This window comes from Natrix helvetica (assembly GCF_964273705.1).
Source record: "Natrix helvetica genome assembly, chromosome: 10".
Lineage (NCBI taxonomy): Eukaryota > Metazoa > Chordata > Lepidosauria > Squamata > Natricidae > Natrix > Natrix helvetica.
This window is the reverse complement of record NC_138561.1, coordinates 13,076,562-13,093,841: the sequence shown is the minus strand read 5'-3', so window position 1 is coordinate 13,093,841 and position 17,280 is coordinate 13,076,562.

Here is a 17,280-nt window from a genome sequence, read left to right as displayed (position 1 = left end):
TTTTGCCCTCGGTGGGCTCCAGAGGCTTTCCTTGAGCCTCTGGGGGGGCGAAAACTGGGCACCAGAGATCCCCTAGAGGCCTGAAATGGGCCCATTCCCCAAACTTCCAGTAGGCCCGTTTTTCCCCCACCCTGAGCCTCTGCGCTTGCCCTGCACTTACCTGCATCCAAAATGGCCCATGTGGGGACTCCTGGGAGGGGCGAGGTGTGCGGGGCCAGCCAGGAGTGGGATTTGGGAGTTCTCTGAACTGCACAGAATCTTAGCTAGAGGTTCTCCCGAACCCCTGCGAACACCCAGCAGCCCACCCCTGCCAACAATTCGCTTACTGACCATTTGAAGTTCCATTCGAGTATTTAAACTGAGATAACTCTGAACTGAAAGCAGTTGCTGTGTCCCCCCCCCTCACCACCAGATGGCGCCAGAGACCTGTCATTCATTTGGTTTCTTTAAGGTCATGGAAGATGCTTTAGAGGGGTAAAGAAAGGAGAGAAAATATCTTTGGCCTAAAGCAAATGCTATCAGAAATGCAGGATTTATTAATGTGGCAACGATTAATTCATCTCCACGAGGGAGATGCAATGCAACCCTCATGAGTTATTTCTAATGCAAGGAGAATTTGATAACTGAGTCCTAATGTTACCGATTGCAAAACTGGGCATTTCTTCTCATTAAGGAAATAGGGAAAATGATGACTTCAGCTTGGCTTCTCAGTCATTTCCATTCATTGGTTCTTGCTTTGTGCAACAAAGCTCCAGTTTTCACAATTGATAGACCTTCAGGAATCTAAAGACTCTGAAGTCTCCACTTTGTTTCTCAAACATATCCAGCTCTTCGGCCCCTCCTTCCTTCCCACTTCACCACCGTCCTTTTAAAAATGTGGTACCCAGAAACATGCAATGATAGGTAAGCCTGATAGAAATGATAGGTAGATAATTGTAGGTAGGTAGGGAGGTAGGGAGGGAGGGAGGGAGGGAGGGAGAGAGAGAGAGATGATAGATAGATAGATAGATAGATAGATAGATAGATAGATAGATAGATAGATAGATAGATAGATAGATGATAGATATAATAGATGTTTTGGATGGATGGATGGATGGACGTACGGATGGATAGATGATAGATAGATAGATACATCAGAGGTACTATAGATCATAGATAGATAGATAGATAGATAGATAGATAGATAGATAGATAGATGATAGATAGATACTGTAGATAGATGATAGATAGATAGATACTGTAGATAGATGATAGATAGATAGATAGATAGATAGATAGATAGATAGATAGATAGATGATAGATATAATAGATGTTTTGGATGGATGGATGGATGGACGTACGGATGGATAGATGATAGATAGATACATCAGAGGTACTATAGATCATAGATAGATAGATAGATAGATAGATAGATAGATAGATAGATGATAGATAGATAGATAGATAGATAGATAGATAGATGATAGATAGATAGATAGATAGATAGATAGATAGATAGATAGATAGATAGATAGATAGATAGGCAGGCAGGCAGGCAGGCAGGCAGGCAGGCAGGCAGGCAGGCAGGCAGGCAGGCAGGCAGGCAGGCAGGCAGGCAGGCAGGCAGGCTGGCAGTGTTGGAAGAAATATTCAGTTCCAGTTTCAAGCTGGGAGGAAGATACTGGAAACATGGAGGCAGATTGGAAAGATGGTTTAATGATGAAGCAAAATCAAATAGGTTTGTGGTTCTGGGCAGCTGACCACATGGAGTTGAGAGTGAGGGGTTTTTATACCTTCTCTTGAGCTTTGAACTTTCCTGTTCTCGTGCAAGGACATGGATTCTGTTGGCTGATGCAACAGATTCCCATGGTGCGATGTACACATCCTAAGAGCTTGTCTGAGCTACGTTTGGTTGAGGTTTGGGCTGATGCAACGAAGGGGCTTGTTGGGCAATTCCTATTGTGGCTGAGGGCTAACCCTACCTTTGTTGCAGACCTTGCTGCAGGGAATTTGCTTATGAATAGAGCTATCTATTTCAGACTACATCTAGTGCCCACATCTGTTGTGGGTTATTAAGAAAGGCAGAGGGCTATTAAGTCCTGCCTCTAAAAAAACTTCTTTCTTCATTTCTCATCCAGGGAAATATACCGTAATATTCTGCCTTTTTAATATTTCCTAAAATATTTCATTCTTCTAGAAGGGTGAGTGCTAACTTTCTACGACGGATAGGTAGATATGATAGAAAGCCTGATAGGACAGAGCATTTGTATCTCAGGTGGAACTGTGAAGTCCTTGGTGCTCTCTGAACTTGGTGGTTTTCTTGTAGATCTTTCATTACTTGATTAGGTAAATCTTCAGTGCTTAAAACATGCAAAGGAGCCTCATCAGACACATACATGTGCCTTTTTGCAACTCTGCACAGGATGGAGTGGAAGATTTTTTTTTTATTTGAAATGTACCACTTTACTTGTTTATTATTAAACCTCTCTGCTGCTCAACTTGCCAAGCCAACTCTGGGTGGTTTAAAGGTAAAGGTTCCCTTGGCACATATGTGCTAGTCGTTCCCGACTCTAGGGGGCGGTGCTCCTCTCCGTTTCAAAGCCGAAGAGCCAGCGCTGTCCAAAGACGTCTCCGTGGTCATGTGGCCGGCATGACTAAACGCCGAAGGTCACGGAACGCTGTTCCCTTCTCACCAAAGGTGGTCCCTATTTTTCTACTTCCATTTTTTACATGCTTTCGAACGGCCAGGTTGGCAGAAGCTGGCACAAGAAACGGGAGCTCACTCCGATACGCGGCTCTAGGGATTCAAACCGCCGAACTGCCGACCTTTCTGATTGACAAGCTCAATCTCTTAGCCACTGAGCCACTGCGTCCCTTTTACCTGGGTGACTTACAGTCATATAATTAAAATACAACATAAAACCTTAAAACAATACAAACAATTATACCTTTAAAATTCAATTAACCAAGGTAGGAAATGCTTTACCTGGCCTATTGAAAACAACCCAAAATGGAAGATTTTCCTTAGGCCAAAATCTTGCCAGGCTACAATTCTCAGGGAGGGGTGAAAGAGATGAAAACAGAATTCCCCCTCCTCCTTGCCCCCTGAAATGGCACAGTTTGGAACACAAATCATTGTATATACCCCAACCTTTTCTATGCCAAAGGAAAATACCGAGATGGCAACTGTACCTTCTTATTGCCTTTTCATTTTGTGAATATATTTTGATAAAGGCGTCACGAAGGCTTGAGTGTGATCACTTCCAACAGCCTCCTAAAGGGGGTGGGGGGAAAGCCGAAACGATATTATTTGTTGTTGCTTAGATACTTACGTCCATCCTGCCCGGGAAGCTAAGGGGGGGAAAAACATTGAATGAAATATAATTTGGTTGTGTGACTGAGTACGACTGGAAAAGCGTAGAATTTAGCAGCTTCTTCCTCGTCTGAAGATCTTTTAGTCATAGGCGTCTCATTAGAAGCAAAGACGTAAAGTGCAAGAATCAATCTAATGAGAACGTGCTGTGCTCGCTCACAACGTCTTTAGACCACAGTGACGAAGAGGCGTGTTCCTTCCATCCTGCCTGCGCACTGGGAGACATGCTAACGACATGTCTTTTTATAGCGTGATGGAGCCACAAGTCAACTGTAAGTCAAGCCCTTCCTGTATGAAGGGAATGGGCCCTTCATCTTCTAGCATTGGCTGCCTCTCTTTCTCCGCCAGACTTTCTCTGAGGGCAATTCTCCTCTGACTTTTCTCCTCCGCTGACACGCCCCCACATATTTGCCCTCCGCAAATGGGTCACCACCCCTCCAATGCTTGAAAATAAAGCTTGCCTATGGATCAGGAGGCAGCGGGCCACCTCCACCAGGGGTGGGTTCCTACCGGTTCGGCCAAGTAGGTAGTAATTCGGCTGGCCACGCCCCCGGACCATTTCTATTGGCGGCACCGTCTTGTGCATGCGCAGAAGCAAGTTTTTACTACTGCGCAGATGCGCATCAAGCGCACGCACATGTGAAGCGCGTCTCTGAGTGAACTGGCAGTAACAGAAGCTGCAACTCACACCTGACCTCCACCCCCCCATCACTAAAGAGTTGGCCACCCCCCAAAATGCTGATCACTCTGATATCTTCTAGTGGATCCCAAACAGCCAACTGGGGAAGGAAGGAAGATGGTGTGTTCCAGGCTGTGGGATCGCCATCGTCTGTCACCACTGTCAACGGCCAATCGCCGCCGCTGCCTACCGCTGCTTCCGCACACCCCGTTTTCACCCTCCATGCGTTCCATTTTTAGCCGCCGAGTGTCCCATTCTCGGCCCGTTCCAGGTGGTGTGGATCGCTGAACTTCTCAGCCGTGATGGTTGGATGCTGGGTGCCACAGAAAAGAGAACTGGGGAGGGTTAATTAAAACAAAAAACAAAAATCTGGCCTTTGTTATTTGTATAAATAATTAGAAGTGGCAAATAACCTAACTCTCCCCCTATTTCTTTCATAAGAAAAATCCCGTGAGGTGGGGGTGGGCTTAGACAGGGTGATTGGCCAAAAGCCATCTAACTGCCTAAGGTGGGACTAGAACTCCCAGTCTCCTGGTGGGACCAGAACTCCCAGTCTCCTGGTGGGACTAGAACTCCCAGTCTCCTGGTGGGACTAGAACTCCCAGTCTCCTGGTGGGACTAGAACTCCCAGTCTCCTGGTGGGACTAGAACTCCCAGTCTCCTGCTTTTTAGCCTGGTGCCTTAATCACTATACAAAATTGGCTCTTACCTTTTATTATTAAGCACTAAGGGACAATTTAATATAAAAACAGGGTGAAACTCAGCCTCTAAACTGAATCACATCTGCTAAGGAACTACCAGCTTTCTGCTTATCCCCCTGCCCCCACATAAATACCCGGGTACTGACCTGATTCTGAATTTTAGAAAGTGACCAATGCGTGGAAAGTCCCCCCTCATCAGAACAGACAATGAATGACCGTGCTGACCAAGAATTTCCTGGAGCGCCCACTCTTGACCCCCAGGGACAATGTAACTCCCCTGAGAAAGATTCCGTTGGATCAACATAGACCTCTGGAATCTGGAAAGCATTTTTGCTTTGCTTTGTTTTGATTGATGGCACAGCATGGTAATTGGGGGGAGAAAAGAGAATCAATGTATGAGCTGATTTATTAGCATCGGTTAGATCAGGAACTCTGGGGCCAGTTGATGTGTGCTATATAGCTTATTAAGTTTGGGGGAAATTGGGTTTTGAATCCCGGAATGAGACTGGGTGTGAAGAATCAGAATAGTTTTTGCGTGGTTCTTAGTTAGAACATAGGACATGGAATAATAGAGTTGGAAGGGACCTCGGAGGTCATCTAATCCAACCCCCTGTTCAGGCAAGAGACCCTACTACATCATTTAAGACAAATGGTTGTTTAGTCTCTTTTTGAAAGTCTGTAGTGATGAAGCAGCCACAATTTGTGAAGGCAAGCTATTCCGTTGGTTAATTGTTAGCTGGTAAATATCAGAGAGTCTGTATTAAGACTTCACTCCTGTATTACCATTAGGGTCTATTTGACTCCCTCTGCAAACTTTTAAAGAGTCTTTAAAAATGTATAGGTTCGCTCAAAACTTTCTTGAGTACTTGCAGGTATTTAACGCGTGGTAATTTCCTGGATTTTTCAGTTTGTAACTGAATCTTATTTCAACACTATGATAGAATGGTTTCCATCACCGATGTGGGTGGGTTGTGTTGATGTTTTAGTTTGGGAGGATTTTATTGGGATTAAAAGGCTTTGGAGAACTTTCTCATCTTAAAAGTGTCCTAGAAATATTTAAAAGGAGGGAGGGAGGGAGGGAGGGAGGGAGGGAGGGAGGGAGACAGAGAAAGACAGGGAGAGAGAGAGAGAGGAGGAGGAGAATGAGAGAAAGAGAGGCGGGGAAAGAGAGAGAGAGAGAGAGAAAGGAAGGGAAAGAGAGAGGAAGAGAAAGAGGGGGGGGAAAGAGAGGAGGGGAAAGAGAGAGAAAGAGAGGAAGAGAAAGAGGGAAAGAGGAGGAGAAAGACAGAGAGGAAGAGAAAGAGAGGAGGGGAAAGAGAGAGGAGGGGAAAGAGAGAGAGAGGAAGAGAAAGGAAGAAAGGGGAGGGGAAAGAGAAAGAGGGAGAGAAAGAGAGAGAGAAAGAAAGAAAAGAAAGGAAGGAAGGAAGGAAGAAAGGAAAGAAAGAAAGGAAGGAAGGAAGGAAAGAAAAAAAGGAAAGAAAGAAAGAAGGAAAAGCAGGAATTATGCAGAAAGTGTCTTCAAAGTTCTTCATCCTATCTATAGACTGAAACTTTGTGAATAATTCCCTGAATTTCTCCAGGGTCAAAAGGGATGGAGAGAGAAAGCGCATTCCAAAAGTTATTTAGAGTGGGACATAAGAAGTGAAAATAGAACAGCTTCTTTTCTCCCCCGCCTTCAAGGATTTATCTATTTGTGTATAAATGTGTTGTCCTGGCAAGTGACAACAGCACCAACTGCTGAGCATCCTCTCTCTACAATGTGTGAACCTCACATTCCTGCAGGTGCAGGGCATTTTGGGAAGAAAATGGAGGTTCTTTTCTCCTCAGGTAGCCCCACTCTATGTTATTTAGCGAAACTCTGGCAGAATAATTATTTTCCTACGAGGGAGCTGAGAAAAACAATGTGGAAGAAAATATTTATAGCTCAGGGTTGCGCTAACTAGCCCACCAAAAAATTAACCGAGCGCTCTGACCGAGGCTTCCCAAAAATATGAAGCAAACTCTTTGTCTCAACAAAAAACCCTTTTATTAATTTCCTGTGAATTCTGCTCTTTCACATGCAGCAGTCTCTCAAAGGGGGATTTACAGTCACAGACCTTATCTGGCTTGGAGAGTTGCCAGGCCGATATCTGCAAAACTTGGCAAGGAGTCTTGGAGAGTCACGAACCAATTAAGTGAACTAATTGTCTCCTGCAAACTTCACTCCCCTTTTGCTCCTATTTTATTTCCTTTGGGAGGGGCCATTCATCATCCACCTGTGGCCTTACTCCCAAGTCAATCCTGTTCTTTAGCCATTCCCTTCGTCTGGCAACTCTGCGCATGCGCACACTGGGAACAGGCTCCAACTGTTTCTCTGCCTCACTGATGTCTGACTCTGAAGGCAGCTGATAACTGGCATACGGCTCTGGCCCCCTCTCTGCCTCCAACACAGAGCCCTCATCCGAGCCTTCCCCAGTCTCCAGGACTGGCCCAGGTTCCTTCCCAACCTCCTCACTGTTTGACTCTGCTGCCAGCTCCGCAGGCTGCTGGCGGGCCACAACAGCCCCATGCGCCAGATCTAAGCAACCCACGGTAGAGGTAACCCACTCCTGATAGAGCCTCTCCTGTTCGAGCAGGAGGTTGGACTAGAAGACCTCCAAGGTTCCTTCCAACTCTTATTATTGTATGTTCTCTGTTCTAGTCTAACGCACCTTTGCTCTATCTATCTTAAGTAATTCGGAAGGCCTCTTTTTATGCACCTACAGCTACACACGTTACCTCTCACCCACAACTGTGTGTGTCCCATTCTTTGCCCTTAACTTGAAACAGTGAGCAAGGAAAAACGTGTTCGGTGGAAAGTGGAGAAGAGAGAGAGAGAAACTGATGCGGGGGGGTGGTAATCACCACTGAGCTCATCTCCTGAATTTATTCCCAAGATGGCATGTCATTGGAATGGAGGGTGAGCACATCTATTGCTCCTGACTCAGCTGCCTAAAATTCCAAGCAAGGGATGAAGAAGCTTCTCAAATTCTGACCCTAAGACCTATCCTTTGCATCACTCTGGACTGGGGTGGGAGAGGGAGAAAAATAAGAAGACCAGACCTAAATATAACAGCTCCCCTAAATTAGATGATGACCCACTCGCTTTCTGAAAGAATTAGAAGGCAAGAGAAGGTGGACCACCTGCTCCAAGCCACAACTGAGCACCTTGAAGAAACCACGGTTTCTACAACCCAACACTTCTGTGCTTTCTCCGCTCCTAACAAGTATAGCCGTATCTGTGTCAGGAGCAAAAGATCTGGGCCATATTTTAACTTGCGGTTCAAAAGATGGATTGCTGAAGCTATGCGCAAGAATCTAGTTCACTAAAATTCAACACTAAGTCGGCGTCAGATAAGAGTCAAAGGAAGTCAAGAGGAGTTGGACCATCTGTGGGAGCATAACAACTCTAAGCTTATGACACACTTAACATGCCAAAAAAGCCAACAGAGTTCTAGGCTGCATCAACAGAGGGAGAGAATCAAGATCAGGTGAAGTGTTAATACCACTTTATAATGCCTTGGTAAGGCCACACTTGGAATATTTGCATTCAGTTTTGGTCACCACGATGTAGAAAAGATGTGGAGAGTCTAGAAAGAGTGAAGAGAAGAGCAACAAAGAGGATTGGGGGACTGGAGGCTAAAACATATGAAGAACGGTTGCAGGAACTGGGCATGTCTAGTTTGATGAAAAGAAGGACTAGGGGAGACATGATAGCAGTCTTCCGATATCTCAGGGGTTGCCACAAAGAAGAGGGAGTCAACCTATTCTCCAAGGCACCTGAGGATAGAACAAGAAGCAATGGGTGGAAACTCATCAAGGAGAGAAGCAACCTAGAACTAAGGAGAAATTTCCTGACAGTTAGAACAATCCATCAGTGGAACAACTTGCATCCAGAAGTTGTGAATGCTACAACTCTGTATGTTTTAAAGAAGAGATTGGATATCCATTTGTCTGAAGTAGTGGTAGGGTTTCCTGCCTACGCAGGGGGTTGGACTAGAAGACCTTCAAGGTCCCTTTCAACTCTGTTATTCTATTCTACTCTGCCCCCCACCCCAGCTCTGGCTGATCTTTTCCTACAATCTGGGTTTTAAGCCAGTCAAGTATGTTCTGTTTCAGGTTAGCCCTGTGTAGTCCCCCTTTATTGTTTTGGAGTGGCATTTAATATTTCAGGGTTACTGAATATGCTTATTTTTTAATTGAGCTTTGGGGGTGGTTGGTTTTTGCTAATGTTGTCTTGCATTTCTGAAAAAGGCAACATGCCTTCCCAGCTTGTAATTCCTACTGTTTGTTTCTCTGGGTTTCCTTCTGGCTACAGTTCTGTTGGCTTTCACAACAGTTGGTGTGAGATTGCACACATGGCAGGTTGTCAGGTTGGATAGGAAGAGCTGAGCCACGAAATTTGGCAATAGATAGAAGGTATTATAAATAAACGGAATGAAAATGGAACAGAATTTATTAAAAATATAGGACTCACAATTTTGTGCACGTCCTGCAAATGTGGGAAAGTAAATTTTATTATGGTCTTTAACCAACACTGGTTGTTGTTATTGTTGTTAGTTGCAAAGTTGTGTCCGACCAGTCGTGACCCCATGGACAACATTCCTCCAGGCCTTCCTATCCTCTACCATCCTCTGGAGTCCATTTAAGCTCATGCCGACTATTTCGGTGACTCCATCCATCCACCTCCTTCTCTGCCATCCCCTTCTTCTTTTGCCCTCAATCTTTCCCAGCATTAGGCTCTTCTCCAGGGAGTCCTTCCTTCTCATTAGGTGGTCAGAATATTTGAGTTTCATCTGCAGGGTCTGTCTTTCTAAAGAGCAGTCAGGGTTGATCTTCTCTAGGACTGACTGGTTTGATTGCCTTGAAGTCCAAGGGACTCGCAGGAATCTTCTCCAGCACCAGAGTTCAAAGGCCTCAATTCTTTGGCATTCAGCCTTTCTCATGGTCCAACTTTCAAAGCCATGCATTGCAACTTGGAAAAGCAGTTGATAAAACATTGATACATATATGCATATTTACACACACGACATTCTACATATCTTGTACAATAAGAATTCAAAAGAAAAAAAGAAGGGGAAGGAATAAAATTTCAAAGAAATGCAATTTTATTGGACGACATTTGCAGCCTCACCTTCATGACGAAAGTGAGGAAAACGTGGTTGTCTGATGAGTAACTGTGATCTGGTGATCTGTTAGAAAGTAGGAGATGCACTGTGATCTCCTCTCCTCAAATATTTCTTTAAGAGACGCGAAATTAGCACATTGTGCAAGTTGGGTACAAAATTAGAATGCAACAGAAGATGCTGAGCATTTTCTATGTCAGAGGAATCATAAGAGCACAGTTGTTCATGGAACGGAATATTTTGATATTTCCCATCAATGACTGCCGAAGGGAGCTGAGAGAGTCTAGACAGAGCAAGTACGCCTCTCACTATTCTCCTCTCAACCTACGCAGGGCACGGCTGCCCAGAGCCATTGATGGCTTCACCTGGCGGATTGCCATTACACAAACAGATCCCATCGTAAGCTTAGTAATATGGAGATTGCCAGAGACCACTTTTTTTTCTGTAACTGATTCACACAGCGAACTGTTTTGAAATATGAAAAAGAACAGAATTTGCCAATAACCCTTGAAAATGTAATGGAAGATATAGATAGATGATAGATAGATAGATAGATAGATAGATAGATAGATAGATAGATAGATAGATAGATAGGTAGGTAGGTAGGTAGGTAGGTAGGTAGGTAGGTAGGTAGGTAGGTAGATAGATAGATAGATAGATAGATAGATAGATAGATAGATGATAGATAGATGATAGATAGATAGATAGATAGATAGATAGATAGATAGATAGATAGATAGATAGATGATAGATAAATATAGATGATAGAGAGAGAGACAGGCAGATGATAAAGATAGACAGAAAGATAGATAGATGATATAGATAGAAATAATAGATGATGATGATTATGATGATGAAGATAGGCAGGCAGGCAGGCAGGCAGAGACATATGATAGAATATTATATATGATTGAGAAGATAGATAGATGATAGATAGATAGATAGATAGACAGACAGACAGACAGACAGACAGACAGACGATAGACAGATGATAGACAGACAGAGAGATACACAGTGGTGTAATTGTCAAAATATTGAACTAAGATTCAGTTCAATTGGAAGACCCAATTCCTATTCAGCCAAGGGAATTCACTGGATGTCTTAGAAGCAGTCACTCAATCAATCTCAGCCCTATCTGTCCATAAGGATTGGGGGGGGGGGAGAAAAACCAAGAAAGATCCCTAGACTAGAGAAAAGGCAGGATTGAATTCTAAGGAAGGCAATGAAGGGGGTGACAGTCAAGATTACCAGCCAGTGCCAAAGTCCTGAATTATGCCTGAATGTCAGCTCAACTGGCAAGCGATGAAGCCGCTTTACGGGATGCCCAGAGGGACCCGTTGGTCCGAGCCAAATTCCTTCACTTGTTTGTAGCAGCCAGCTTGGCAGGGTGACACCTCAGATGTTCCCAGAACTCACACGGCCTTGGTCTCTGTTCCCCCTTGGCTCTAATTCTAACTGACAACTCCGTCTCTTTGCAGAGCGATAGGTGGAAAGAGCTGCTCGTCGTGACCTTTTCTTGTCGCATTAACACTCCTGGCGGTAACAGGCTAGGAGGAGAAGGGGCCCAAAACAAGCTTTCCCTGCCAGTTGAGCAATTTGCAGGCTTCCCCTAAGGGTAAGGAGATACGGAAGCTAAGCAGCCAAACAATAAATAAGAGCACATAGCAACATGCCCACTCAGTTGCGGCAATGTGGCCAAGCTGTGTGTGTGTGGGGGGGAATCTTTCAATCACAAGTGGAACTCACAATGCCCTAAGGCTGAGAAGCAACACCCGGGTTGATCTTGCTGGTTTGTGTAAAACTGTGCTGTGGGAGATGACCAGGCTGAGCCCGAGGGAGGGGGGTGTCAAACATGTCATCAGTTTTTAGTCCCTTCATGCTCTCAAGAGCTCTAAGTCCACCTTGAAATCCATTGTCTCTTATCTGCCACCAATTTGCGTTGACGGTTAGTAGTTCAGATTCTTGCACTGTAGAATGCTTGCAATCCATTCTTATAAATGCCTGGGTTTCCTAATTTCCACGCTTGGTTTATCAAATAGATGTACCACATTTTTCAGAGTATAAGACGCTCCGAAATATAAGATGCGCCAAGATTTTGGGGAGGAAAACAAGGGAAAAATATCTGCCTCTGTCTCCCAGCAATTTGCCTCCTTGCATCAAACAGCAAACAGGACAGACAATATACACTGTTTGTAGTGTTGCATTTCAGACTATACTTGTACAGATGCTGTTAAAATTGATGTGCTTTCTGGAAGTATAGTTATTCTCTGCTATTTAAAAGAATAGCACTTTTTAAAACAATAGCACCGGGCCTCTTCAGATCAAGCATTTATTTTAAAAAGCTTCTTCATTTTGTTAAGTTGTCTAGAATAATAATAAAGCAGTCTTTAAAAAAATAAGTCTAATACTGTGAACATTCTATAGGCATTTATAGTTGTTGACTTACCTCCTTGCAGCAAACAGCCTGATTAGCACAAGAAAAATAAATCTGCCTCCCAGCAATTTGCCAAGTGGAGCAAACAGCAAGTTTCACTTTCAATTTCTCCCAATCATCAGCTGTTAAAGGCTGCAGGGATTGTATAGCTTATTGAAGCCTCACAAGCCCCTGTTTGCTGCGAAGAGGTAAATTGCTGGGAGGCAGAGGCCAAAGGGTTTGGGGCCGGTGGGTGCGTGGGGCTACATTCAGTGTATAAGACGCACCCAAATTTTCACCCTCTTTTAGGGGGGGGGAAAGGTGGTCTTATACTCTGAAAAATACGGTAACTGCCTGGCTATGCATTGTGGGCTAAACCACCAATCATAGTTGACCCACCCCAAGGTTAGATTCCCCCAGATTGCTAAACCTCAGACTGTAACTTTGTGCCAAGTGTTGTCTTGCCCTGCGTTTGGAAAATAGTTATTTGGCAGCTCTCCAAACGAGATAAGGTTCGTGTTGATAAACATTCCTCTGAAAGACTGTTTGCTAAGCCTTGTGGACTGTGAATGAAAGGAATTCACAGTCGTGTAAATAAAAGGGGTTTTGCCGGGACCAAGACTCCGTTTCTTGCTTGTTAAGGAAGCCTGGATCAGAACATTCTGCCAGTGGCTCATCTAATGGGAGATAATGGTGGTGGTGTGTGAGAGATTTATTTAGAGGTTTCCAAGGACATGGAAATCATTGCTATTCCGGCTTCACAAGGTGTCAGGAGCCAGCATCGGTTCCCACTGAGGGATTCCTTCTTCGAAGGCCTCCTCTGGACAAGCAAGCATACCAGGCATGACTCAACAGCTGCTGTGAATGCACCTGCTGATCAATCTGTCAGGAGACGGTGACGTTTCAGGTTAATTGGCTGGGGAACAGGAGACCTCTCCACGTAATTTTTATTCCCATCAGATGTGGTTTCGTCGGAAGCTTAAGAGGACTTTCCTGCTTTGTCACATTGATTTTTGCAGGCACGTCAAAAGACGAGAGATTGATTTTTGTATATGGAACTCCGGCAAGGTTACTGGATGCCCAACAATGAAGGAACATTGAAATACCCACCCTTTGGATTGCAAAGGTGAGCAGAAAGGACAAACTGACCTCTCTGGTCAGGAATAAATCAATGAGTAACTTTTATTAAAGACTAGTTGATAACCCGGCATTCCCCGGGTATTTATTTAGGGGGGGGAGGGGAAATGTCCAGACCAAACGTCATTTCTAATGTTGGATTTTCCTCATCAGAAGGAGCCCCCTTGTGGAGTACGTGAAGCTGTTACCATGGTAACTCCACTGTACTGTATAATAGAAGCCATTTTATGGCAGTACAGTAGAAGCCATTTTAAGGCACCACAGGCTGCATCTTAACAGAATACACATCCCGAGGAGTTTTCTCTAGAGGGTACGTCATCTGTGTACCAAGTTTGGTTGAAATTGCTTGAGGCGTTCCAGAGTTATGCTGGACACACACACACACACACACACACACACACACACACACACTATACATACATACATACATACATACATACATACATACATACATATATATATATGACCTTTCAAAAAATCATTCAAAGATGTATACATACATACACACACACACACACACACACACACACACACACACATGTTGCATATGTTGCATTTGTGCTGATAAATAAATAAAGGGAGACTAGTATAGATCTATTTCAAGCTATTTAGCTCTCATCAGCTCTCATTTATATATATATGTATATACATACATACATACACACACATATATGATAAACCTATGATAAACCTTTCAATGATTTTATTTTGCTGAAAGTAGAAAAGGGGTGATTTCTTCATCTGCTGATTGGAAAAAGAAGTTAAATATGTGATAGAAGGAATTTCTGTAATATAATCTTAAAGAGGGAGTAGGGATAGTTTGCTGCAAAGAAGTCACTTTAATTCCCCCCTCCCCGTTTCTACACGTATTCCTCTTTGCCTATCATTTTTCTAACTTTTCTTTATACATTTTCCCATTTACCTTTTATCTGTGTAAAAATAAGGGACACTTTATTGGGGAGATGGGCCTAGAGATGAGCTATAGATTTAATCAATAAATAAAAGCAAGCAAGCATCAATCTTCAATAAAAATTATGTTTAAAAAAGGGACTTAACATTATCCTATGAATATTTGCCTTTTTTTGGTACCCATACCTGGCCATGACTTTGCATTAGAGAGAGAGAGAGACAATGACATTCCTTGTTTGATTTCCATCGCAGTCCATGACAAACAGATTTCCTGCATGGAATTAGGAAACAGTCAATTGTTAGAAGTCTGCAGGTGAAGGAAAATAGAACGGAATGTGATTGGAGAGAGAGCAGAACTGGCTAGCTGCCTGGCATAGGGGAAAGTTTTCGCCATGCTGGGATTCCTATTGGAGCAACTTTACTGTAATCTATGCCATCTGTCTGTTTTGTTTACCTTGGATATTCCCACTTAATCCTCCGTGCTCAGCACTTGCGAACAGCACCCTGTCCCTAATCTCTTGATTTTCAGGTAGAAGGACGTTCTTTTGTATTTAACAGGATAACAGGAAGGGACCTTGAAGGTCGTCTAGTCCAACCCGCTCCTCGGGCAGGAAATCCTATGCCAAATGGTTATCCAATCTCTTCTTAAAATCCTCCAATGTTGGAGCACCCACAGCTTCTGGAGGCAAGTCATCCTACTGATTAATTGTTCTAACTGTCATTTGAAAGAACCAACTTGTTCTTCTACAATTGTAACAGAGCAGACACATAACATATATATTTGATATTTTGCCTACCTTTTTGAATGCCATGGTAAATGATCATCACAAATATTGGCTCAATATTATTGTGCATATGGCAGTAGACCCTAAGTGGACGTCATTTTGTTGTTACTATACTTATCTGTGAAAACTAGAGGCTTTTTCATTTTTTTTTTAGGTGGAAAACAAAATGGAATTCTGCCTGGGAAATTGTACCCCATAATAGTTTTACAACTGCAGCTATAAATTTGTCTAGGTTAGTTGCATTTTATGCAGATCTAATAAGATTGCAAAACAGATTTTTTTTAAAAAAACATTTTTATTTTCTTATGCATTTGAAGGCCAAATACACTTAGATGCCAACAATAATAAGAGAAGTACACATGATTGATTACCCAGCTACTATGAGAAGGCAGGCTATTAATAAAACTCAGTGCTTATATTTAGTGTATTGAATTTGCAAACAGAAAACATCATAGTGAGACAGATATTCTTCTTGTCCCTCAACTCTGTTCAATTCCCCGTGAAGAAACGGAAATAATGATATGAGGATGTGAATTATTTTCCCTGGAGCCAGGAAAAATGAAAGTCATGTAATATTTGGGGAAATATTTATGTCATTGGGAAAACTGTGGAATTTCCTCTAAAGCTACACAAGAGTCTTTAAAACATTTAAAGTCAGAAAATCATCCAGTTTGAAGTTGGATGCAAATATGAATGTCCATATAAATTTAACATTTAATTCCTTTTCTCTTAGTGAAGTCACCAGCTTTTGCTGAGTAAGGCTAAAAGGGAACAGTTCAAAGTCACTATGCTATGATACATGCACAGTTATAAGGCTTAACTCACAACCTGGGTGAGTCAGCCATTACTGTACTCTGCATGTGCTCTGAAGCACTCTCATCTCAGTCTAATTTGAAATGCAACTATAGGAATGGGAATACCCCAATCAAATTAGAAACCACACTGTCAGCTTTCACTAACTGGGTTGAAGTATTTCATGTAGCTCTTGGATCCTACCTCTAAAGTTTCAAATGACATGATTCCCCAAGTCTCTAAAAATCATTTAAATTGACAATTGCACAGTGAGCGAAGGAAATAACCAAAGCAGTCTCTAATAACTTACTTAAGATTTATGATTATGACCTATCACTTTGTTGTTTGTATGTACAATGAGAGCTTACGCACTGAAGACAAAGAATAAAGAATTATATTTCTATTCTATTATTCTATTGTATTCTATTGTAGTCTAGACTAGTCTAGTCTAGTCTAATCTCATTTTACTCTATGTTATTCTATATTATTCTATGTTATTCTATTCTGCCCTGTCCTATCCTATTCTATTCCTACTCTACTCCTACTCTTACTCTATTCTATTCCTACTATATTCCTATCCTATCCTATCCTATCCTATCCCTATCCCTATCCCTATCCCTACTCCTATTCTATTCTATTCTATTCTATTCTATTCTATTCTATTCTATTCTATTCTATCCCTATTCTATTCTACTCTATTCCTACTCTATTGTATTCTATTCTATTCTATGCTATGCTTATTCTTATTCTATTTGTACTCTACTCTACTCTACTCTACTCTACTCTACTCTACTCTACTCTACTCTACTCTACTCTACTCTACTCTAGTTCAGTCCTGCACTTTGCCACCATCTCTTGACTATTTTCAAACCCATTTTAAAAGTCCATAAATCAATTTCCATCTGGCGCTCGGTGCCCTGATGTTTTCTGCCTGCCAAGAATTCGGTGTAACTCTAAAATCTGCCCATTTTCTTAGCCAAGCCAAAAGGAAACCCCATAGTTGCTGAGCCGCCGCCGCCGCCGCCGCTGCCTTTAACAAGAAGTATTATATATTTTGGGGGCTTGGGCTAATCGCGTCTGTTGATTCATATTTTTAAAACACGAGGACGGAAAACACCAGCGTTTGGCTTTTTCTGCCGGGGTGCTGAAATAACCGTGACTAAACGCGGTCCCGTAGGGCACCTTTTTTCCAGGCAGAGAAGAGAGGAGGGGAAGACGGTGGGGGGGGGGAGGGCGGAAGAGCGCCAGAATTCTAATTCAGAACCTGGTTGGGTTAGGGGCTATTGTGACGTCACAAGGAGGGGCGGGGCCGGGGGCAGCAACCTCTTTATAAAGTCAGGGCGAGAGGGACGAGGAAGATAAACCGA